The sequence below is a fragment of the Amphiprion ocellaris genome, chromosome 13, assembly GCF_022539595.1.
Source record: "Amphiprion ocellaris isolate individual 3 ecotype Okinawa chromosome 13, ASM2253959v1, whole genome shotgun sequence".
NCBI classification, from domain to species: Eukaryota; Metazoa; Chordata; class Actinopteri; family Pomacentridae; genus Amphiprion; species Amphiprion ocellaris.
The window spans coordinates 26957428-26983583 of NC_072778.1; the positions used below are offsets into that span (position 1 = coordinate 26957428).

At 38.3% G+C, this 26156-nt stretch overlaps 1 long non-coding RNA gene across 1 annotated transcript; it reads right to left on the minus strand.

Moving 5' to 3' along the window:
• Positions 1-226: 226 nt before the first annotated feature.
• On the minus strand, positions 227-8459 carry LOC111583588 (uncharacterized). The gene is made up of 4 exons (XR_002747433.3): positions 8218-8459; positions 5824-5867; positions 2689-2737; positions 227-2146 (listed from the first exon to the last, which is right to left on the minus strand). It is a non-coding gene; the product is annotated as an uncharacterized LOC111583588 (long non-coding RNA).
• Between the last annotated feature and the right edge of the window lie 17697 nt (positions 8460-26156).

Consider the following 26156-nt stretch of genomic DNA (forward strand, 5'->3'; position numbering starts at 1 on the left):
GTTGTTGAACTCAATCTTCTGCTACTCTTCCTCTAGAAAGAAGAACAAAATATTGTATTTTTTACTTTGCTATCTGACAGTTGTTGTTACTAGTTTACAGAATTTACACATTTTACATTAAGACTGTGATCAAATTATAACGTGCAGTTTATAGCTATAGCGTCTTGTGATGTTTAGATACACCGAGAAAATACATCTTTTGCAGTGCTCAGTAAATGACAATATGTTCAAACGTTTCTTTGTTTTCAAAGTTTATTTACCAATGAGCTGTAAATTTCATATTCGCAAAATCTTTCCAATGCAGGCAACAATTCAAACCTCATGTACAGGAAGACGACATGAAATCTAGAAGAGAACTGGAACAAGGATTTTAGTTTTTCTTTTGTCTTAACACAAAAGCCGTATAAACTGTCAACTTTATTACACACATCAAACATAATTATGATTTCATGCACATTGAATAGCTGATAAGCCCCGCCCCCAAGAACAGTATTTCCAGGAATCCCCGTTTCTGAAGGATCAAGGGATTCCTGGGAAAACTGGACCCCGGGAGAGAGGAGAAGATGCAAGTAAAAGTCTTTCTTTTTCAGATTTGTTCTCATTTTGTGATGAATTCTACAATTTTCAGTTTTTTTTTTTCTGTCCTCTAAATACATTCTGTATATTTCCCAAAAAAGACATTACCATGAATGGAAAAAATTATGAATTTTTGCGGAAAGGTTGAGTCTCTTCTTAAATCTGCAGGATGCCTCTTAGTATCTGCAGTGTACTCCTCTCACAGGATCCATTCTTCCTTATTTATTCTCCTAGTCTGAGGCAAATCAGAGCCCTGTTGACCTACTAAAGGAGTCTGGATTCCTGGAAATACTGTGTCAGATTGGTATGTCCTCCGTCCCGAGCTACAGTGCTTCATCTCAGACTACCAACTGACCAGAGATGCAGCACTGCACCATGGGCCGCGAGGATGGACCAGGACATTAACTGTAGAAGAGCACAGAAACATAGTAGACAGCAGATTTAATCACTTTAAGTCCCTTTGACTTCAAAACAGATGGATAAAACATGTACAGGCTTCCATAATGTAATGTGACAGTGTCTTCATGTTAAGAGGTGCATATGTGTTAAAACACAAGAGAGTGAAAGATATGGAGTGCACAGCACAAACATTTTTGCTAGGGAAGGGTAAACAGGAGATGACTTGAACCCCCAGTGGATCTACATAATACTAACTTCCTGTCTGGCCGCAGCTGCTCCCTTCTACCTTCTACATGTAAATGCTTGAAAAATAAAGCCATCTAAAAGACAATTTACTGAATGAAAGACAACACAAATCTTTGACACCCTGCACACACACACACACACACACACACACACACACACACACACACACACACAGAGGCTGATAAACAGACCATGCTTGCCATTTATAACCACGTGCTTTCAAGTTCTTCTTATGAAGTGAGGAGAAAACCAATAGCAGTTTTATTCAGTCACTATACTTTAGCACATTTTTGTTGCTTTACTGGAGTGCAATCAAAAACACACTGGTTCCAGAATAATGACAGGGTTAGTTTGGCTCGACAGATCGACAGGTTGTTCATGTGATGTTCAAGCCTGAAGCAAGAAGCATGATGTTCTTAGAGTTTAGAAAAAGGTCAAAATGTGGTGAAGCTGGTAGATAGATGTACAAAACATATAATGCTGATACAGGAAGCTAATGCTAACATCCCACCTTGTATCAAACGTTAATGCTGGATTGCTTCAAACATGAATTAATATTTCTAAAGAAGAAAATTTCCACTGGAAAACATCCACAGTGAGTATGATAGATTATTAAGACAAGTTGCTGCTGGATTTTTGAAAACGCCATATTTCACGACTATTTCAAAATCACACTGATGCAAAGAATTTCCAAAAGAAGGCAGGCAGAAGTGGAATAGGTGTGTAGTCTTACTGCTGGTGTTGTTTGTTGGGGTTGAGGCTGATTCAAATGGATGACTTTGCTGTGGTGTTTCTGGGTCAAAGGCCTTCAACTCTGGAGAAGATGCTTGTTTTACTGGTTCCCCAAAGATACACAACTCCTCCTCTGAAAATCACAGTTTCTCATCTTGTTCTAGTCGTATACAGGTACTGGACCTTGCAGAACCTGGTGGTGTCAACAGAGCACACTTTTGATCACAAACCCTGTGACAACAGAAGTGAAATCAGTTCAGCTGGAGAGGGCAGCAAAACATTGCTTTACAGCCTGCTGTTGAGTTACGTTCAACTACCAGGCTACAGATATATCAAATATTAGCAAATATTAAACACAGACACAAAGACAAAATATAGTTAAAGGAGAAGCATGACCAAATTAGGGAAGAACTAGATGCTTTGGCACAGTTTTAAAACGGCTTATAGAATAGGTTTATTACTATGGAACTAATGTTTTAGACATTAATGTCACCAAAGCACCACATGCTTATTCATTAAATACATCATCCAGAATTGTTATGAACTTGTGACTTTAGAACTTTTTGTTGTTGTAGTTGTGATCTCAGAAGAGGATATATTGTGGAATCTAAGAAGTCTTTATGGGAATTTACTTGAATTCAAATGTGCACATATTATTTTTCCAGATTAATCATGAACATTATTTTTTTCTCAACATATGTTTAGGTGCAAAACATACAAGTTGTTTTCTCTTACCCTTAGTGAAGATTGTTGGATGTCCATAATCCCATCTCATCTGTAATACCTTATAAAAGAGCACAGTGAATGCAGCTTATATTTCATACATTTCACACATAAACTGGAATTGCAGTGTTTTACTGGGGTTTAATGTTTGTTGAACAACAGCGCTGACACTTGCACTGACAAATTCTGTATCACAGAATGTTCCTGATACATGAAGAAAAGACGGACATATAAAGACAGAGGTAGAAAGAGAGTCATGGTGTTTCCCAGGAATGCTCTGACTCTGCTTGGCTGGAAAATCCCAGTCTGCCCATATAAGGCCAGAGCCGCTCTTTCATTTTGAGGATCATGGAAAATGGGATCGCTGTGTTGGATAAACATTCCCTCTTCCAGTCTGCGATTGCTCCTACTGATAGCCCCCCCAACCCCCCACCCCCTCACCCACCCAACCCCACCCTTCACCCCCACCTTCTCCTTCCAGTTAGCAACATACATTCCCTTTTCTAGTCACAGTGGTAAGAGACTCACTTAAAAGGCAGTAGAGGGAGAGAAGACCTTTATCTCACTCTGTCCTGCTCCTTCTGCTCTGGACTCAACAAGTCCATATTAAGAAGAAAGATCTCTCTCTCTCTCTCTCTCTCATGCCCAGCCATGCTCTCACACTGGTGAAGTAGAGAAGTAAATAGTGAGTGTAATGATTTGTGTCTCAGAATAGGTCATGTCTTGAGATCTCAGGAATTGTTGCACTCGCATAAAAAATTCCAACAAACAAATCTGCCTTCTCTCCCCCTAACTTTCTCACTACAGTGAACATCTCTCATTTCTTCTTCATTGCACTTATCAAAATCATCAACACACTCGATTTGCATAAGTTCTGATGTGTCTAACCTTTTGCTTTGCATTTTAGCAGACGTTAATTAAATGTATTCCTAATGTGTTGAGAACATGCAACTGCAAAGATATTTGGTTTGTGTGGCTTTTTGTTTGAATTCAATAATAAGGTAAAGTTCAAGCCACATCATCATTATCAGTACTTTTATCAAGCTGCACTCAAAACCATACAGTTCAAGACAAGTCAAGCACAAAGCACCTCAGAAACGCATTGAAAGTGGGTTGAGACCAAGGGAGGCTGAACATCTAACCAGTATCCAGCCTATATTCTTACAGAAAAAGTTAGAATTTTGGAGGAAGTACTTCTTTACTACTGCCTTTCTTTCAGGGACTGAGATGTGAACAGTGATATCACTCCCAGGTCTGTCTGCTCTCTCAGGCCCACTAATTAAGACAATGTAGTTACATACAGGAACTACTGATGATCAACTGTTTATTCACTTGCCCAGCATCTCCAGCTATAGTATAAGATAGAGCCTTCTAATGATTCCCTTTTAATCATTATTAATTATGTGTTCCTTTTCACTCAGGACCATTCACTACATGTGTGTTATTTTCAGGTAATGAGGAAATTCTAATGATTTTTCTTTAAATTCAGGTACATTTTGAGCTTGGCCATTATAGCAAGTCACAAGCAGAAATAATTTTCTGTCTTCACTGGGGAACCTGTCACAGACTTAAGCTCCTGTCACATGTTTATTTATATTTCCAAGCAAAAAGGGGTCCCACTATGTATGATGATGATTATCCCCTGATCCAACAATGATCTGGGCCAAAAACAAAACCAAAGACGGTAAATTACCTGCAATAATGTAGCAATAGTGCTCGCCTACCATTGTGAGCAACTTTTGGTTCAACTTCAACATGTGGCGAGGCTGTGGATCAAACCACCAACCCTGCTGAACAACCACTGGAGCTATAGCCACCTGTCCAATGACACGCCTTGAATATAAGAATTATCTAGAGAAATCAGTTCATACAAAATGAACCAGTGTAGCTGACTGCTCTCTTACTTTGTCACAGAACAAGTTTGAGTAGTTTCTGTCATTTGTAAGTAGATATCCTAATGGACGGGTTTTTTTTAAAATAAAATTCCTTTCTGCTGGTCACCAGAGTCAAGCGCCTGGTTTCTCAAAGAGTTTTAGAGTTGAAAGGAGACCTGGAACAAATCAGGAACTTATCATGTTAGAGCAGTGGTGAGCTGCTGTAAAAGGTGCAACATATGTAAAATGTAACAGATTTGTATGTAACAGCATATGTATATGTATATGTTTATGTTTATGTATATGTATATGTTTATGTATATAAGTGCGGCATGAAATTTTGCTCAGCGAGATAATAGAACTACACAATGCTATAACAGAAACAACAAACGCATCATAATCTTTACGATGCTTTCTAATATTTTTTCATGACATAGTTCAAATTGCTTTAGTTTAGAAAAATAAAGCCCACTCAATATAATACAAAACACAGAAGTCACTCTATATAAATGCCTACATGAGTTATCACAAAATTTCATTATAATATCAATAAAACTGATGTGAATTAGAACTTTAATTGGAATTTTTCTCAATCACAAGAGAGAACGTGTATCTTTGTGTGTGTGTGTGTGTGTGTGTGTGTGTGTGTGTGTGTGTGTGTGTGTGTGTGTGTGTGTGTGTGTGTGTGTGTGTGTGTGTGTGTGTGAGTGTGTGTTTAGACAGATTGTGATAACAGTCAGAGCCATCTCTCCCAAACCTTGCCTAATATGGTCGTCTTTCTCTTTCCCTTGGCTTTGGAAGTCAAATACAGGAAGCTGTTTCTCCATTTACTCCATATATCTGTCACACTAAAGTTCTCTTGTACTCTCTCTCTTAAACACACACACACACTCTGGGACAGTCTCACATTTATGTAGTCATCAAAAAGCTAAACATAGTCAAATTTACTACTCAAGTGATTTAACAGGTAAACACTGTGGCAGTAGAATCAGCACAAGGAAAAAAAAAGAAAAAACTGAGATAGATCAAGTGGCACATAAATGTCATCATAAAATGAACAAAATGGCAAAACTGAACTGCACATTGAGAGAAACACTGGAGCCTGGTCAGGTGAGTGTCAGAAATTGTTGGTGGTGCAGTGAAGACTTAAAGTCTGTTGTCAGGTGGTGCTGAAAACAATCGAAGGCTTTCTGTGAGAACCCAGGTGTGAGGATAGACGGTGCAAAAAGTGACCTGTGACTGTTGTAATCAGCTAAAGGCGATGGTTCCCTACCAGCTGGTAGCCAAAATGGCCCACGCTTGGAATCTCTGAGGAACCTAAAAGTAAGAAAAATCTGTGTCAAACGCTCAGAAGAAGTATGAGAAAGACAATCAAATACTTTTGTTATTCAAAGTAAAAGTGTATGAGGGAAAGGAAAAAAGACTTGCTGCTTTGTTGTAATTTCTAACAGTCGATACTATTTCATTTTAAAGGACCAAAAGTCTGAAAGATTGAACTGCTGCTTAGGGTGTTTTATTAGGCGGTTTTAAGTCTGCAGGCATTATTTCTTTTGCTGATAACAGCAAACACCAGACCTATACTGAACTGCAAGAATACACACTGTATACATTTGCTAGACAATCACTTTAGGTTATCTAAACTGAAATGTGGATAACAGAAGACCTGCCATGGCAGCTGCTTCCACACTGATCTTAAAATATGTACAGTATAGAAACCTACTGCAGAGAAAATCAAAGAATAGCTTAGGCTTTCAACATCATCAGCGCTGGAACTTTTTTTTTTATCATGAGGTCTTAGCTGAGCAAACATAAGACAGTAGTTTACGTTCACATTATCTCATTAAAAACATAAACTCAGTAGATCCAGCGTTCACTGAGATGGATTACCAAACTCAAATGACAACTTTATTCTTCAAATTTCCAATCAATAAGAAAACAAATTTAGATTAAATGTATTTCATAGAACCAGAACTACAGGAAATTAAAAGACAAGCCTGCTTTAAAGACAATAGGAGTTAGACATCATGAGAACCCACACAGTAAGTACTATTAGCAGATTTAAGCAGATCAAACTTGTGATAAAGCTGGAGCGTTGGACTTGAAGTGTGTGCACACAGTAAATCCAGGCAGCTCTCCCTACAGTGCCTCCACTGAAACCAGGAGGTTTTAGAAATGTCTGTGATGCAAAGAAGACACACAACCCAAAAGCACAGAAAACGCAAGGTTCCTGTGTTACTGTTCAGAGTTGGTGTGGATTCGTTTGACAGAACTGAGCGCCGTGAGGTACACAAATGAAAACTGCTTCAGAAACCTTGTGTGGATTGAGGAAAAGTCGATGACATGTCTACCTCTCACATGGCTTCTACAGCCCTGATCCACAGAGCCCCACCATCCCCCTCCCCTCCCCTCCCCTCCCCTCCCCTCCCCTCCCATGTGAACATGACCCTGGGAATCACAGTTTCCTGGTCCCACTGGGGAGCTGGTGTGAGGATGTGTGTGAGAGTGTGTGTGTAGGGGGTTATGTGAATGTCCTCTTAATATAGTGCCCTTAAGAATTTTGACTGCTCAGTAAATAAATATGGCATTTCCTCTTCTCCCCTCTCTGTACACTTTCTCATGTCCATCCCAGAGAGCTGCTAGTGTTTCATGAAGCTAGTTCGCCTCTCTGTTGTTTGAATGAAGACTCTTGGATCAGCCATGCTGAAATAAAAGGTTTTGATTTAATATAAGAGAGATGGACCTTTTTATTAAATTAGTAAACCAGTTTGTGGTTCAAACTGCTAGTATGGCATTAATAAGGAGATTTTTGTTTTTCTTTTTGAGTTCCAAAAAGTCTTTAGTAAAAGTTCATCCAAATGTCTTTAAATGATCTGTTGTAAAGATCAGTAAATCTGCAGATGAAAATGCTAAAAAGTAGGTCATTGGTGGAATTTTGTGGAATTGTTTATGGCCTATCAGTCCACAGTTTGGAGCTGTTAATGATGTAATTTGTTTTGTGCTAGAGATTAAACAGTTCTATCTCCAGATAGTCTGTCTATTTATAGCATGGAACATCAGTGGGTCTCTGCTGGTTTAAGGCCATTAAGTCCAGAAGACTCACAAGAAGTCATGCAGTTATCTCTGTGTAAATATATAGCAGCATTCATTTATTTTTTTTTTAACTCAATCTATTATCGTTATACTACATATTGTCATGGTGTTCATGCTGTCCAGTTCTTTGGACTCTTGACATATTAGAAAATATGTTTAGATTTTTTTTACTCTGTTGTAAAGTATAAAATATTTCCATACTCATCAAAGATGTACAAAGCTCTGTACAGTCACATGTCGTCATCATCACCTCGTGCTCTGATGAAAATGGCTGGTTTACATTTGTTAGAGCCTGTGATTATTACATTTTGTGTAGGAATGCCCAGACTCTCACAGTGTGGAAATCATCAGTGGAAATCAAAGTGCCTTTCATTGTAACATCGGATTACATTATACTGAGTTTTCAAATGAATCCACAAAAACATCATGCTCCTGCCTGGATAAGGGAAAAACAGGAAGGTTCAAAGCAAATGTGTTTTGAAAAATGACCAGAAATAATAACATGATTTATAGTAGTAGCGCTAATATGTGTAAAAACACTGCTCTGCTCCTTTAAGAATAATTTCTGTGATCATACCTTATTCTCTGCTGCAGGTCAGCTGAGTCGGTCATCTCCGCTGGCTTGTAACGTGGTAACTACTGGGCTATACAGTAGTGCTGCTGGTGGCGGAGATGAAGAGCAATTTTGGCATCCTGCTAAAGTTCCCTAGAACGCTTCTTCAAAGCGTCAGCATGCGTACAGAAAACAGAAGCTCAAGTCAGAATAAAATGGAATTGCTCATCAGTGTGGGACACTCTCGACTGTCTGCCGGGTCTCTCTTATGGATGGACTGCCAAGCCATGCATTCCACTATTACCTTGTATGGTCACTGGAGGGTGGGTCTTCCAGCAGGGAATGCCCCCTGTAGACTGGTTGACTGATGTTAGTGGAACCAAGAGGCCTAAATTAATAGAACTGTAGAGTCTGTCTGGGTAAGATGGAGAGACAGTAGACAGGAGCTGGATGAACAGAGAAGAGAATGAAATGAGAAACAAGAGGGAGTGAGATGGGAAGAAAGGGACAGAGTGAAGAGTGAAGAAGGTAGAATGAAAGGAGACAGCAGCTAAGAAACAAAGGGAATGTGAAGAGAGAAAGGGGTTCAAAGGAAGAGAGGAGAGGAGAAAGGAGAAGTGATGAAAGGTGGAAAGGAGAAGTAGGGAAAACGGAGAAGAGAGAAAGAAAAAATGAGGAATGTGTGTTAAGGGGCTGCATTTTCTCAGTGAATGAAAAAAGGGCATTTGACAATTTTCATATTTCTTCTAAATTTGGGCTGTTTCTGCAACAGGCAGCTGACTGGACAGCAAACTAAAACACCATGTGGAACCTATTACACTGCTGACAGAGGGATAGACAGAAGCTGGAGAAGGGATAGCAGAGAATAGTGAGACAGACAGAAACAAAGTGAGGGAGGGAGGGAGGGAGAGAGAGACAGCCTGAGCAGGAAAAAAGTGGCTATTTTGAGTAACAATGTTTGCTTTTTGTCACAGATACATGCAAACATACATATTCAGTCTCAATAGACATTTTCAGGCATGGGTTTGACTTCAAACGATGAATATGAGACGAAATCAACATTTCAGCTTTTCTCTCCAGGTATTTACATCTGGATGTGATACAGTTGTGTAATTTCATTTAGCAGACACTTTTATCCACAGCGACGTACATCTGAGAGTAGACAGAACACAAGCAAGGATCTAGTCAGGGGAAAACAAGCTGGATTAGAGCCATAAAATAAATTCAAGTGTGAAAATAGGATTGTGGTGTCTACAGGAAATGCAGACCTAATAGGATTTTTAGATTTTTTTTACTTGTGCAGTCTGTCAAGTGCAAAGGTGTTCAGTGAAGAGCTGGGTTTTGAGTATTTTCTTAAAGACTGAGAGCGACTGCAGAAACAGAGATTCTAACTATCGACCAGCCCTGTTGTGGTGGTTGCATCAGGTGCTTTTTGTTGGCCGAGCGTAGTGAGCGGGAGGGAGTGTAGACCTGAATGAGACAGTTCTGGTAGGAGGGAGCTGTTTTCAATGTAGTTTTGAATGCAATGTCAGAGTTTGGAATTTTATCCAGGCAGCAACTGGAAGCCAGTGAAGCGATCTGAATGTCGGGCTGACATGCCGTTTTTGGCTGGCTGAAAATCAGACGTGCTGCTGCGTTCTGGATCATCTCAAAAGGTTGCACTGTGCATGTGGGGAGGCTTTCCACTAAGGAGTTGCAGTGGTCAATGTGTGATATTACGAGAGCATGGACAAGGAGTTGTGCTGCATGTTCAGACAGGAAGGGTCTGATCTTCCTGATGTTGTAGAGGGCAAATCAACATGACCAAGCAACAGAGGTCACATGAGCGTTGATACAAAACTTAGAAGATAGCACCTTTTGTTTGAACCCATTTTTCATGTGAGCAAAAGTGTTGGAACATGTGACTGACAGATGTGTTTGTTGCCCTCAGAAGTCTACAGAAATATTGATTATTCAAACAATAAATGGCGCTCAGTGTCTACGTTTAGTTTCAGATTTGGGTTTTGCTGTGCAGACTGCATCTATAGCTAGAGGTATAACCAACATGGAAACCAGAGAGCTGTCTATGGGTGAAAAACAAGCAATTGTGAAGCTGAGAGAAGATGGAAAATCAATCAGTCATTGAACAAACATTGGCCATAATCAGTACAACCATTTGGAATGACCTGAAGAAGAAATAAACCACTGGTGTACTCAGTAACAGATGTTGAACAGGTAGAACAAGGAAAACAGCAGCAGTTGATGACAGAAACATTGTGAGAGCTGTAAAGAAAGACTCTAAAACAACTGTTATTGATCAACAACAACCTCCAGAGGGCAGGAGTGAAGACATCACAATGTACTGTTGGAGAAGAGTTCAAGAACAAAAGTACAGAGGCTACACCAGAAGATCAAACCAATCACGAGCAAGAAGAACAGGAAGGCCAGACTGGAATTTTCCAAAAAGTACAGAGATGAGCCTCAGAAATTCTGGGACAAAGTTTTATGGACTGATGAGACAAAGATGAACCTTTATCAAAGTGATGGAAATGCTAAAGTTTGGAGAAAGAAAAGATGTTTGGGATCATGAACAGTCATAGAGCTGCATTTTACCTGCTGAGGAGGAGACTGAAGGGAGTAACACCCCAAAACAAGCAACAACTGAAAGAGGCTGAGGTGAAAGCCTGGAAAAGCCTCACAAAAGAAGAATGGAAAAAGTTTGGTGACGTCTATGGGTCACAGGCTTGATGCAGTTTTGCAAGCAAAGGATTTGCAACTAAATATTAACCCTTTAAGACCCACCATTGTGCAAGTCCGCCAGGACATATTTTTACATTTTTACATGCTGTAGTGCCATTTTTTGGAGTATTTTTATTTGCTTTACATCAAAATAACCCTGATATCCCAAATTTTAATAATATGTATTGACTTATGTCTTAATTCCTACAAAAAATTGCTTAAAAGTGCAATAAACCTTAAAAAAAATGAAAATCGTTTTTGTTTTTTTCACATATATTTCAAAATACAGAAATTGCATAGCTGTATCCCTCAAATTTGTAAATGTAAAAAAGTTGCACACTATCCTTTGGAACCACAGGAAATTTATTTGGAGTCTGTACATAATTTGCTTTTTGAGATATGGTCAGTTTTGTGACCTGTAAAAAAATGAAAATAAACAAAACTGCAAAATTTGCAGAGACAACATCAACATCAAAACAAATTATTTACAATAGTGCAATCAAATTTCTAAGTGTGCCAGATACTTATGAACACACATATTTTATGTACAAAACCATGGTCAGACCATAAAAAGTGTGTTTGAAAATAAAAGAAAATCGTTTTTACTGACTTGAATCAGAAACAGTATTTTGATGGTCTCCTGGTCCAAGTACTTGGACAGGTCTGATGGAGAAGGGCTGTCCACATATTCTGACAGAGGTGGCTGGACACCTGGCCTCCTTTTCGGCAGGCAGGAAATGTGGCAGAGAAGGTAAGCTGTCAGGTTCCTTCTCAGTTTTCCAGCCAGCTGTAGGGAGGCCTCTATCTGGCCCGGAGCGCTCGCTGGTGGAGCGGCTGCTGCAGCGTCTCCTGGCTGGAGGACGGTCTGTCCCTCTACCTCTCGCTGGGGTACCAGGACAGCAGGAGACCTCCATTCTCTCCTCTTCCTCCTCCTCCTCCTTTCCAACATTGTAAATGCTGCACGTTTGGCGCGACCAGGTTTTCGCGGCTCCTCAACTAATGTGTGGAAGTGTGTCAAAGGTGTGTGTGGTGGGTCTGTGTACGGATCTGGTAATTGGATTTTCCGTTCTGAAACGGGTATTGAAAAACAAAAAACGAGTGGTTATTTGATTTTCGTTTTAAAATACAAAAATTAAAATTGAAATACAAGGCGTTTTTCCTTTTCATGATCAAAAAGGGATATACGATTTTTTTTTTTTTTAAATGCTTTGATTTTCGTTTTATATTTAGAATACCAAGAAAGTAAAATCAGTAAGAGAGAAACGAAAAAAAGGTACGTTTTTTCATTTTCTGAGACCGGAAGTGGTCATCAGCAAGTGGGGAGCCAAACGACTACAAGATTCTCAGAGGGCGGAGCCAGAGAGCAGTGATTGGTCAGACCATAGATAATATAGAAGACAACGCGCTAGCGTATCTAGTCTATGTATATCTATGGTCGGAACGTTTGGTAGCATCTCTGGCTGCTGTTGACCTTGTTTTTGGAGTAAAACAGGTAAGAAGATAAATACTTCTAACCAGTAGCATTGTTTTGTTGTACGTTAAGTCAGCGACTTGTGAAGAGTTGTGTTTTGTCGTGTTTGAGCAGTTGGTCCGGACGCGTTAGCTAGCTAAGCGGCTAAGTTAGCTAGCGGGCTAATTAGCACAGGTGGCTAACTTACCGCTGAACACCTGTGTTAGTTGCTGCAGCAGCTGTCCGTCATTATTAGAATAACTTTCCCAACCTGTATTTCTCTGCTGTGTATTTTAGCTTTTAAAAAGGTTATTTTACTTTAAGGTTAACTGAAACCCGTTCAGCTGCACTGAAGTTTAACATTCAGCTGGTTTGAATTAAACCACGCTTAACATTGAGCAACGTTACCTCTCTGAATTTCCATAATTTCATTAAATTCCTTTTCTCTTCCACTGTTCAAGTTCAATCCAGTATCTATCTATCTATCTATCTATCTATCTATCTATCTATCTATCTATCTATCTATCTATCTATATATATATATATATATATATGACATTAATAGTGAATAAACTAACAACCAGCCATTGTATTTATTTATTACTGTATGTATTTGTAGTAAAACGTGATAAAACATCCTACTTTTGGATCTAGAACTGCACAAGTCGTTCATTTTCAGTCACCTGACGAGTTAAACTCCCCTTTTTATGTGAGGTTGAAGCAGAAAGTCTGAGTTAACAAAGAAAGTTCTTTATAATTTGCGATACCTGTTATCTCTGACTGAGGCTTTAGTTTTTGTTGAGCTGATTTACACGTAGAAACTTTGTTCAGGAAGATTTCTCAGTAGCTCAGAGGAGAGACTGCTTTTTACACAACCTTGTAAGAGAATGTCTCTCAATGCTTTCAGCAGGATTTAGAAACACAACACTTCGTAAACAGATATTTTGAGGCTGTGAGGTTGAACGTTTGAGAGTATATCAGTGTGTTTGTTTGTGGTCTTTCTGTTTCTAGGTGGAAGCTGAATTAGTGAGGATGACTCCTGCTCCTGTCATCTCTAAGCTCCTCACACATCTTTACCTGCACATGAGGAAAATCACTCCTGTAGAATGCAGGTATGTTTGTCATTATTATAAAAAGATGTTGCCTGGTGACCTGTCAGAAACCCATTATACAGAGTCAGCCAAAATAATGTTTACACACATCAGGAAAAGAAAAACTTGCATAAATATGTCAATACCAAATTTATTCAGACATCACGAGATTAATAAAAGTTATCTTTGGGCTCTACAATTACAAGAGGTGCTCAAAGTGGTGGCCACTGGCTTCCAGACATTTCTGTTGTGTTGTAGACGTCACTTGTTGATGCTCCATTCATGAGGGTAGCGCCATCTGTTGGGAAAACATCGTACAACAGGACACAAAGTTATCGTGATTTGATCAAACTTAGAAAGAGGAATCTATATGTGTAGAAGTACTTATACAAATGAAATATTTATAAAAGTTTTTCTTTTCCTGATGTGTATACATTATTTTGTCTAACTCTGAACTTAATGAGAACAAAACTGTCATTTAATTGTTGCTCTGAAAGCTTCTTTAGTGAAAACCAGCTGGTGTTCTGCTTTGAAACAAACTGCTGTTGAGGTCTGTGTTTTTAGGTTTAACCCCACAGTTTCTGAATGAACTGATAGTTGTTTTTTTTTACCTGATCAATGTGGACGTTATAATTGATGGTAACATTTACTGATCATATAATCAGCATGACAATATAACAGTATAACAACAGAAGTTCTCTGACTGGCCTGGACTGAAGATGGTCGTCTCACTGGATTTAAGGTTCAGATGCTCAGTAACAAACTCCACCAATGTGCCAACAGGGAAGCTTTAGGTTTATTAAATGTTGCTATGAAGGTTTCGCTGTTTTTCTTTGTGAACGCAATGTGCTCCAACTGAAACTTGAATTAGAACTTAGAAGTAAATCCTTCCATCTGAAAGGATCTAGTTGCATTAATAACCTCATAACATTCTAATTTTTATTTCAGTCTTGGCTGGAAATAGAATCTCCGTATTGATTCAGGTAAAAACTGAACTTCACAGCATGTTGGAGCAAAACAACCAGATGAAAACTGTGATGGTGTTGGATTGTCAGACCGTAATGTTGCAGCTCAAAGCAGCTTTTCTAGCTCAGTTCATTCTGACATTCAGCTATGAATCAACACAGCAGATGGTGATCCATGCTGTGGAAGTCTCACATCTCCTGATTTAATGGAGCTGCTTTAAGTGAGACTCTACAATATTATTTGACACAAATGTATCTAAATCAAAATTTTAATAATTTTCACGCCAAACATTTACTGGACTGATTTAAATATTAAAATCACTCCTTTCTAATCCTCTGCTGTACGTTCAAACCTGAGGCCTTAAATAGAAACACACAAGTATCTGATTGAAGGAACTTCTGCAGAGTCCTGGTTCCAGAACATGATGATAGAATTATAGACAAACTTTAACAAAAGCTGCCTGAGAGTTTACAGGTTTTTATGTTGGATTTCTTCAGTAATTTAATGAGAGTTATCAGCAAAAATCAAGTGTTCATTTGATGAACTTCATTTCCTTAAACATCCAGAATTGGAGCTCATATCTTTGGCAGCTGTAAAGTTTCTGCTCCTTCAAAGTTCACAACACAATGAATGAATTCCTAAAACACTCTCAATGCTGGAGAGCGTTTGTGATGCTGAAGCAGTGATCAGTTTTTCTGTTTCTTCTCTGGAGAAGCACAATGAAGGACGTCTGCATAGACTGAGAAAGAGTCTCACCACATCCTGACATGAGGAAAAAGACTTTATTGAAGACTGCAATGAGAAAAACTATCAGACAGCAGACGGCTGCATTCAAGGTGAGCTCTGAACATTTGATCTGGAACAGGAATTCAATAACGGCAGCATGAGCTTCATTTCAGTCTGTAGCTGCTGAATTCATGGATGAATCATCTGGCACTAGATGAAGAAGACCATCAAACATCCACGTCAGCTGATGGAGGTCCAAGAGTCTCACCAAACAAACAACCTACAGAGTGAAGACCTCCAATCTGATTGGACGGCCTCCTATTCAGCCACGTGTGAACAAATGCCTCTAAGTTGATTTGTTTTCTAAAATAAATCTAGTTTGAGTCCTAATCTATGCCTGTGTGTTTGCTTCTTTACACCGCTGTTAACAGTTTAGGCTGTTAGATTGTTCCAGATAAGACAAGTACAAGATTCTTCAGAGCCGTTCTACCACGAGCCTGACAGGAAGAACTCCAACAGCTACTGAATGTTCCTGTGGTCCCCTCAAGGTTACAGGAGGAGTCCTACGAGGACGAGCCGGTCCACCTGATGGCGGCCAGTCGCTGCGGTTCAAAGCCAACACCGACTGTGGACTTCTACTGGACCACACGGAGGCCTTCAAACCGGACCAACAAGTTCAGCGACTCCCCGACTCGTGGGTCTGAGGACGCTGCCGAGCCTCGGTCCAGTCGGCCTCCTGTCTGTGGGTGTTTGAGTGCATGAGAGGTTTGTGGATGGATGTGAACGTTCTGTGTTGAAACAGCAGCTTTTGACTCAGTAACACTGGGAAAAACCAAGAGCTCCTTTATTTGTGACTTCCACTAAAAAACTGATGAAAATAAGTTTGCCAGGGTTCTGACTGATAACAGATTATTAAATAATGAAAATAATCGTTTAAATATTCCTTTAAACAATCCTTTTAGGTCTACATTTCCTTTACACTGACTTCTTGGTATATGTACAAGTATTTTGGGTGGAATATACCATTAAGCCTGATGTTCAAGGGTTCTTCTGGGAATATAGCATTAAACCAACCTTTTAGGTAAATGTTCCAGGATGTTGAGTAGAATGTACCATCAGATCAACTTTTAGGTCTACTTTGGAAGATTTTAGAGTAGAATGTTACTCCAAACCATCCTTTCGGTCTACAATTAAGGTGGAATACTCCTTTACACCAAGATTTTTTGGTCTACATCGAAGGATTTTAGGTGGAATATTCCTTTGAACGAACTTTTTAAGTTTATGTTTATGTTAAAGGATGTTGGGTGGAATATACCATCAGACCAACCTCCAAGGTCTACAGTAGTGAATTTTAGGTGGAATATACCATTAAACTCACCTTTTAGGTCTACATTGGAGGATTTTAGGTGGAATTTTCTTCCAAACCATCTTTTAGTCTACATTTAAGGGTGTTTAGGATGGTATATTCTTCCAAACCAACTTCTCAGGTCTACATTTCAGGTGGAATATTCCTCCATACTAACTTTTTTGGTCTACATTGAAGGATTTTTTCTAAACCACCCTTTCGGGTCTATATTTGAGGTTTTAGGTGGAATATTCCTTTTAACCAGCCCCTCAGGTCTCTTTGAGGATTTTGGATGGAATACTCGGTTAAACCAACATTTTAGGTGCATGTCCAAGGATTTTTGGTGGAATGTTCCTTTAAGGTGGATGTTTGAGGACCTTGTAGGTGGAATACTTCCTGAAACCAACCTTTTAGGTCAACATTCAAAGATTTAAGGTGGAATATTCCTTTAAACCAACCTAAATTTCATGTTTTGATCATTAACAAGTGAGACACCTCAATCCAGACTCCTCGTAATGACGTCTGAGATTTATGCTGCTGTTATTTGTTTAGTCCAGACTAAATGACAGAAATCCACAACTGTAATTTTATTTCAGGACTCGGTTATTAAATGTCAAAACAATCCATGTGACTCTAAAAACTCAACAGCTGTACAAACTCTAAGATTAAACTCTCCACAAGGATCCAAAACAAGTTGGACTTCTACATGAGAGCTTTAATTATTCTTCATCTACTTCCTGAAAAATTTGGTCAATAAAAAAGACAAAAACTAGTATTTTCAGCTGAACTAAAGACAGACTGTGATTTTTCTGCTCACATGTTGTGTTTTTGTAAACTTATTCTTTCAAATAAATAGCTGCCTAAACCCCTGGAAACCAGCGTTTGTCCTGTGTTTGTGTTGCTCCTCGGCAACCCTAGACAGCTGTGTCGTAATGTTTTTTGAGCAACACACCATACTATGACATTTTTACAATGATGGTTCTACTATGGAACCAGTTTGACATGTTCAGGTGTTCTTTGTGTGAAAACTCAGAGACTTCAGGTATCAGAAGGTGGTTTTCAACTTTCTTTGTTAACTTTCTGCTTCAACTTTAAACTAAATTTCCTTCACTAACCCAGCCCTCTGGACTTCCAGGAAGCTGTGTTCCTATTGGCTGTCCAGGTGGCTGCTTGGTGTTATCAGGAACACCTGAGCAGCTCAGTGTCTTCCTGCTTTATTTAGCTGCAGCCAAACATTTCCTCTGATTCTCTTCACCAGTGAACTGGGTTTGGTTCTGTTGCTTTAGTTTGTTCTTTAGGCGTTGGCTTGCAGCTTCCAGCAGTAAAATCGTCTTTAATGTGTTTCTTGGTGTGTTTTGGGGCTTTGTACTGGATAGTTGTTTTGGTAAATGTGGTTCTTTAGCCACAGTTAGCACATGGTGCCAATGTGTGCAGTGATTAGTGGATTTGGTGCAGCTGAGTTGTGTCTTTATCTTGGCTGTAGTGAGTCTTTAGAGGTTTTTGGTCAGACACATTCTGTATTCTTGTTTGTGAACCAGTGTTGGTTGTCCAGAAGGTAAGAGTTCCTGTCCTGATTCTCTGTTCTCAGAGGTTCTCTGGTAGGCTGCAGGAGACTTTAGCATTTGGGTTGTACTAGTTTGTTTTTTGTAGGGTTTCATTTGGACGACTATCTTGAGGCTCCTCCATGTAGTTTAGTGAGGTTTTCTGCAACAGTTCTACAAAGCAACCTGCAGCAGAAGGGACTCAGAGTTTTTAGGAAGTTCTGGAGAGCAGACTTTAGAGCAGCAGAAACATTTGTCAGCAGTTTGAGCAGGAGAAGATGAGCTTCAGAGTAGAAATGAGACGGAAACCTTCTTGACCCGTGTGGTGAGGTCCTGTACCAAGAGTTTGAGCAGGTTGTGAAGAGTCTGTAGTTCTTTGGTCTGAAAGCACAAGAAGAGCAACTCATTAAAGGAAAAAACAGGAGATATTGTTGGTTCTTCTGTTGCTCTGCAGTTTCCAGTTTCCTTAGACTGAATATCAAGTTTCTATTTTAAATGATTTACTGTGTGAGCCCAAGAAGACTTCAATAAACTCCCTCCATCCCCTGGACACAACATATTTTATTACCATGTTAAATCTTTTTTTTTTTAAAAATATGTTTGTGAGTTTTAATCATAGTTTTAGCATAGTTTTTTTTCTCTTTGCTTGTTTAGTTTTGTCATCTGTGTGAAAGGTGCTAAACAAATAAAGTTGAATTGATAAAATGAATAATTGACTAACTCATGATTGTGACAACAAAAGTATTTTCATTGTGGTTTATGGGTTTGTTTCATTTTTAAGGTTGGGATTAAAATCTTGACAGAAAAAAAAGATTAAAGAAATAAACTACATTTAAAAAAGCAATTAAATCAAAGGGAAAAAACATTTAATACAGTAAAACTTTTAAAAAGAAAATTAAACATTAAATATAACTAAATTATACTCAAAATATTTAGTTGGATAAACAGTATACGAAACATAATTATGAAATTAAACAAATTTTTTTAAACAAAAATATTAAACATTAAAGATGAAATATTTTAGAGAATTAAACTTTTAAACACAATTAAGAATATTAAACATTTAAAAAAATAGACAACATTTAATTTGATTGTTAAACCTTTAAAAGGACAAAACATTTAATTAAAAAATTAAATGTTTAATTTGAAAATTAAATCTTAAAGACAATAAAACTTTAAATAGGAATTAAACAGCATTTAAAAAGAAAATTAAACATTAAAAGGTGGTAAAACATTTAAAAAGAAAAACCTTAATGATTTAATCAAAAAATTAAACATTGGGAAAGAAAAGGAAATTTTTCAAGCAAGCCGATAAAACATTTGAAAAAACAACAATTAAACATTAAAAAGACAAAACATTTCGAAATGTCAAATCAGACGTTAGAAAAGAATAAAAGGTGAGAAAAGAGCAAAACTAAACATTTAAGAAGAATCAAACTAAAGACAAAACATTTGAAAAGACACCAGTTAGACTTTAGAAGATCAAATTAAACAGAAGAGACAATAAAACGATCAAAAGAGCAAAAAACAGATAAAGGTTTTAAAGCGTTTTCTAGTCTGAAATGAAAACATCAAGTTGTTTTATCAAACATTTCCTCTTTCTATGTTCTTGGTTTGATTGTGGACAGATTTACTAAGTGCTCATTTCAGAAAACTGCTTTCCAGATAAAGTCTACTAGTAGTTGAAGGCATCGATCAAACTAATGTTACCTTCTGATCTCCACAAACTTTACTGTTCAGTGAAGAGAATCAAAGTTTGTTGAGGATTTCTAAAAAACCCACAGGTGAAGGTCTGAGAAGAACTCAGATTGATGGTCTAAATGTGAAATCAAGACTCATGGTCACAAGTTTTAAGGTTTCTGTTAACCAGAAAGTTCAAACTAACAGAGAAGTACTGAGAAACCTTTAAGATTTCAGTCCTCAGACTGTCTAAAGGTTCAAACTAACAGAGAAGTACTGAGAAACTTTTAAAATTTCAGTCCTCAGACTGTCTGAAGGTTCAAACTAACAGAGAACTACTCAGGAACTTAGAGGATATCAGTCCTTGGACTGTCTGAAAGTTAAATCTAACAGAGAACTACTGTGGGACTTAGAAAATTTCAGCCCTCAGACTGTGTGAAAGCTCAGGTCCTGAGGACTCGGGAGGTGTGGAGGCTTTGGAAAGTCTTGGAACTGAGGGTTCAACCCTCCAGCACAAAGGCTGAAGTCCAACCTCCTGAGAAAAACGGTCGAGTCGAGACTCGAGTTAAAAAAAAAGTCGAAAATGACAAAAAATAGATGATAAATGCGCAAAAAAAAGAAGAATTAGTATCTGAGCGAATAGCTCAGGGGATAAGAACACAGACTACCAACTGGAAGGTCGCAGGTTCAAGACCCGCCAGTGGCAGTTTTCTTTCTTTGTCTTTGTCAGGATTTTGATAAAATTTAAGAAGTGTCTGGTCTTGAACCAGCGACCTGCAGCTCCATAGGCAAATCCTTAACTCACTGAGCTACAGATCAGATACAAAGAAATAAATTCGTCGTCCCTTTGGCATCGTAGTTCCTGAAGTGACCACATGGGCGGAGGCAAGGCGGAGTCTGGGTGGAGTCAGGGCGGAGAGTAGGCGGGGAGGTGGGTGGCGGCCTCCCCCCTCTACTCCCCCACCGCCCACCACACCTTCCCCCGCCCGACGAGTTCTTCGAGTCTCCACGAGTTCTTCGAGTCTCAGGTTTTCCCCAGTTTCTGGAGTTTCCACCAGGTCGGAGGCACAAGTCGTCATAAAGAGGTGTTGAAGTCGGCCAGGATGGACTGACTTTTTACAGCGACTAGAAGGAAGACCACTAGAAGCGCACGTCTTTAACCACCATCCATAAAATCCATGGAGTCGGTTCCAGAGAAATGAAGGGAGGTCAACTTCTATCAACCTCCATCCAGATGTTCAACTTGATATCTTTACTTTGACATTTTTAGCACCACAAACTTTTAGTATCACACTTTATTATCATTTATTAGGACTTTAATGGAATCCACCAGCTGATTTACTTTTTGTTGACAAACTTTATTCTTGTCATCGTGGGACTGCAGTATTTAAAACTCTTCCTTCTATTTGACCTCATGTTTATTAGTTTTAATGGAGAAAGTTATTTTAATTGTCGATTAGTCTCTTAAAAAACAATAAATTGGATTAGTCGAGGTTTAAATTTCTTACTTTGTTATATTTTAAATATGACAAAAAAATATAAAAATAAAGCGTCTTGAGACAATTTGACCTGTAATTGGCATTATATAAATAAAATTGAATTTAAATTGTATGTATCTTGTATTGTTGGAGTAATTCAGCCATATATGTTGGAAAACACATTTTCTTTGTCCATTAATCTGTTGATTGTTTTCTCCACTAATTCATTTCTTCTTTTGGTTTATAAAATGTCAAACCCAAACATATTCAGTTTACTGTCATAAAAACCAAAAAGATTTACATTCATGATGCAAGAATCAGGCAGTTTTTCACTTTTTATCTTAGTTTAGTCAGAAAGATAGTTGATAATGTGTGAATTGTTGCAGCTTGTGAGCCGTAATAGGTTTTAATCTTTGGGGCCGAGTGTCAAAAAACATTTAGAAACCAACATCAACAAAACACTCAACAAAGATTTGAACATCATTAAAGGAAATCCAACTTTTGCATGACAATGTCTAATGAAAGGACATTTATTTCCAACGTAAATGTGTGATATTCATCCTCTGGAGCTTTCTCTTCACATCGTCTTCCACCTGGACTGGTTTGGTCGGGAGCATGTGCAACAAACATTTGAAAAACTGCACTTTAACATCAATGAATGACACTGAAGTTTAATCTCTACATAAATGAGACTGAGTCTGGATGTGCTGCTCTGTCATTAACTCCTAAGTTTAGGGAAAGTTCAAACAAAAGAGGACAGTTCAGATAAGACTTGAGAATGAGCTGATTTTGAACAAACATCTCAGACTTTCTGAGCTTCAGCACCTCTAGCAAGATATTTCAACAACAAGCAACTCAAGAGATCCAGAAGTTGGAGAGAGTTAGCTTTAGCTGAGCCAAAGAACATGTGGGACGCTAACCTAGCAAACATTTCAGACTTTCCTCTGTGAATTCTGAGAAATAATTTACTATTTAATGACAGAGCTACACATCTTAACTCAGTCTCATGAAAACAGACTCTAATTCAGTGTCATCCATCCATATTAAAGTGCAGTTACCCAAAATGTTTGTTGCATGAGCTCCAACAAAACCTGTCCAGGTAGAAGGCCACTTTGACAAACAGGAAGTGGAAGATTCCAAGCAGATTTATAGAAGGGGGAACCGGACTGTACTAAGTGTGGTCGAGTATAGAGGGGTGTTTTGTGGGTTTTTAAGGCTGATAATGATTATTACTGAGACATTTGGAGTCGATATTCATTTGCAGTAAATGAAAGTATTTAAAATCTTGGAGTTAAACTTAGAAGAACACAAACTCTTACAGGAAACTTTATTGATACGTTTTTGTTTTGTTTACAGATGTTAAGTTAAAGGAGTTTTATTCGTGACGCATAACCAATCAAATCACTCCAGAAGACAGAGCGACCACAGGTAGATAAAGGTTCAGAGCCAAAGTAGCACCATTTTTCAATGTATTTATTACCGTAAATCAGTAAACAATAAAATACTGATAATCAGTAAATCAGTCAGCCCACAATTACTACAATTCTACAATGTATGTCTCTTTCCTTTGACTTGTTATTTGTACAATATACGATGTATATGATGGCGTTTTTTCATACCAAAGGCTATACTATGATGTTTTCTAAGAGACATATGATGCTACTCTGTTTGTTCTGGCTCTGGGCCACTGTACTCCTCCTCTGTTGTTTTCTGGATTGTACTCAGCTGCATGCCTTCGTCCACCCGGCCTCCGTTGACTTGTCCTGCCTGCTGTCTCTGGAGCTGAAGCTGGATTGGAACAGACCAAAGTACAGTCCAATCACGATGCCAGCTGCCTCTCAAAAGGCTCCTTCATCTGGCAGGTGGCGGCACTTCTTCTGAGGGGAAGCTGAGCTGGCCCGGCAGAACTTTGGAGATGTGTTCCAGTGGTTGGTGGATGTGTGGCACAGGTCTTGCGAAGTGGCGTAAAGGTATTAAAAATTTGCAGAATAAATGGTTAGTGCCACGTTAAAACCCAGTACCTGAGGTTTACAAAACTGTCAAGAAAAAAATTTTCTGATGAGGGATTCTCAAAAATATGTAATTTAAAAATTACATTAACTTTTGGGAAAATGACGTGATTTTGAGATGCTCGCCAAGGTGCACTATTGCAGATCTTATACTAATATGACATTTAAGGGTTGCTGGGAGTAAATATCAATAACTGTTTTGATTGGATTTAGTTCAGAGACCTAAATAAGGTTGTTGCAATAGACAACAGCCCTGTTGACCTTTTGGCCTCCTGCCCTCTCCTCCTTTGCTGAAGAATCCATCTCACATGTCCTTACAGTAAAAAACTGCTCTAGGGACTTATCTGCTGTTCGAAGCTTTTCCATAGCTCTAGGTTCAAAGAAATCTCTCCCCTTCCAAGATCGAATCAATAAATCACTTATACTACTATATATAACTGCTGAGATAGGATGATAAGGATACATCTCTTACTTTGATGAATTATGTACATGAGCACCAAAATTTACCTGTAAACTAGGCACATTGGCCCTGTTTCTTGATTTTAAGTCAGTGTTTTATACAATTCTTAGTAGAAATATTCATGAAACTTGTGTCAGAAATATTTGTGTGCAATAATCACATGCTTTCTGTTTAAGGAATAAGAAAATGTGCATCATGCTTGCTATTAACACTGTACCACAGCAAGGCTGTGTGCACTCACCAACATTGTTTACTATCTATACCATTCATTTTTCTAATATTACTTTGAAATATTTACAATTTGTAAACCTCAAAACATCTGTTTCATACTTTGAATGCCACATCTAGTTGAAAACTTGCAAAAGTATGCCTTGGCAAGCAAGTAAAAATCATGTAATTTTTGAAAAAATAGCCATAGATTTAAAATCAATTTTCTTGAGACTCCCTCATCAGAAAATTTTTTTCTTTGCAAATCTGTAAACCTCAGATACTGAATTTCAACGTGGCAATAACTATTTATTCTGCAAATTTTTGATACCTTTACACCACTTCGCAAGACCTGTGGTGGGGAGATAGAGAGGGACCTCTGACTTGTTCAGAAAGGAAAACAGGGAACCCATTGGTAGTTTTAGTTTAGGATGCTACTGCGGTGTGTTTTTGGGCTTCAATGTCAACATGAAGTTCACTTTTAGTTCTGTTTATTTATTTTTATTTTACTAACACCCATTTCCTTTTAACCCCCTCACATGTTGTGTTGTTGTAAACTTCCTCTTTCAAATAAATACTCGTCTAACCCTCTGGAAACCAGTGTTTGGACTGTTTTGGTGTTTGCTCCTCACCTACTTCAGACAGCCAGGACAAAACAACGTTTTGTGGACCAAAGGCTATACTATGATGTTTTTAGAGCAACATGCTATACTATGATGTTTTTAGAGCGACATGCTATACTATGACGTTTTTAGAGCAACATGCTATACTATGACGTTTTTTGGACGACATGCTATACAATGACGTTTTTAGAGCGACATGCTATACTATGACATTTTTAGAGCAACATGCTATACTATGACGTTTTTAGAGCGACATGCTATACTATGACGTTTTTAGAGCGACATGCTATACTATGACGTTTTTAGAGCGACATGCTATACTATGACGTTTTTAGAGCAACATGCTATACTATGACATTTTTAGAGCAACATGCTATACTATGACGTTTTTAGAGCGACAAGTTATACTATGACGTTTCAAGAGCGACATGCTATACGATGACGTTTTTTTGGACGACATACTATACGATGACTTTTTTTGGGCGACATGCTATACTATGACGTTTTTAGAGCGACATGCTATACTATGATGTTCTTTGGATGACATGCTATACTATGACGTTTTTTGGACCAAAGGCTATACGATGATGTTTTTAGAGTGACATGCTATACTATGACGTTTTTTGGACCAAAGGCTATACTATGACGTTTTTAGAGCGACATGCCATACTATGACGTTTTTAGATTGACATGCTATAGTATGACGTTTTTAGAGCGACATGCTATACTATGATGTTTTTTGGACGACATGATATACTATGACGTTTTTTGGACGACATGCTGAACTATGACGTTTTTTGAGCCACGTTATACTGTGACGTTTTTAGATTGACATGCTATAGTATGACGTTTTCAAGAGGGACATGCTATACTATGATGTTTTTTGGACGACATGCTATACGATGACGTTTTTTGGACGACATGCTATACTAAGACGTTTTTAGAGCAACATGCTATACTGTGACATTTTTAGAGCGACATGCAATACTATGACGTTTTTAGAGTGACATGCTATACTATGACGTTTTTAGAGCAACATGCTATACTATGACGTTTTAAGTGCGACAGGCTATACTACGATGTTCTTTGGACGACATGCTATACTATGACGTTTTTTGGACCAAAGGCTATACTATGATGTTTTTAGAGCAACATGCTATGATGTTTTTAGAGTGACATGCTATACTATGATGTTCTTTGGATGACATGCTATACGATGACGTTTTTTGGACGACATGCTATACAATGACGTTTTTAGAGTGACATGCTATACTATGATGTTTTTAGAGTGACATGCTATACTATGATGTTTTTTTGGACCAAAGGCTATACTATGACGTTTTTAGAGCGACAGGCTATACTATGACGTTTTTTGGACGACATGCTATACAATGATGTTTTTAGAGTGACATGCTATTCTAAGACGTTTTTGGAGCGACATGCTATACTATGACGTTTTTAGAGCGACATGCTATGCTATGACGTTTTTAGAGCGACATGTTATACTATGACGTTTCAAGAGCGACATGCTATACTATGACTTTTTTAGAGCGACATGCTATGCTATGACGTTTTTAGATGGACATGCTATACTATGACGTTTTTAGATGGACATGCTATACTATGACCTTTTTTGGGCGACATGCTATACTATGACGTTTTTAGAGCG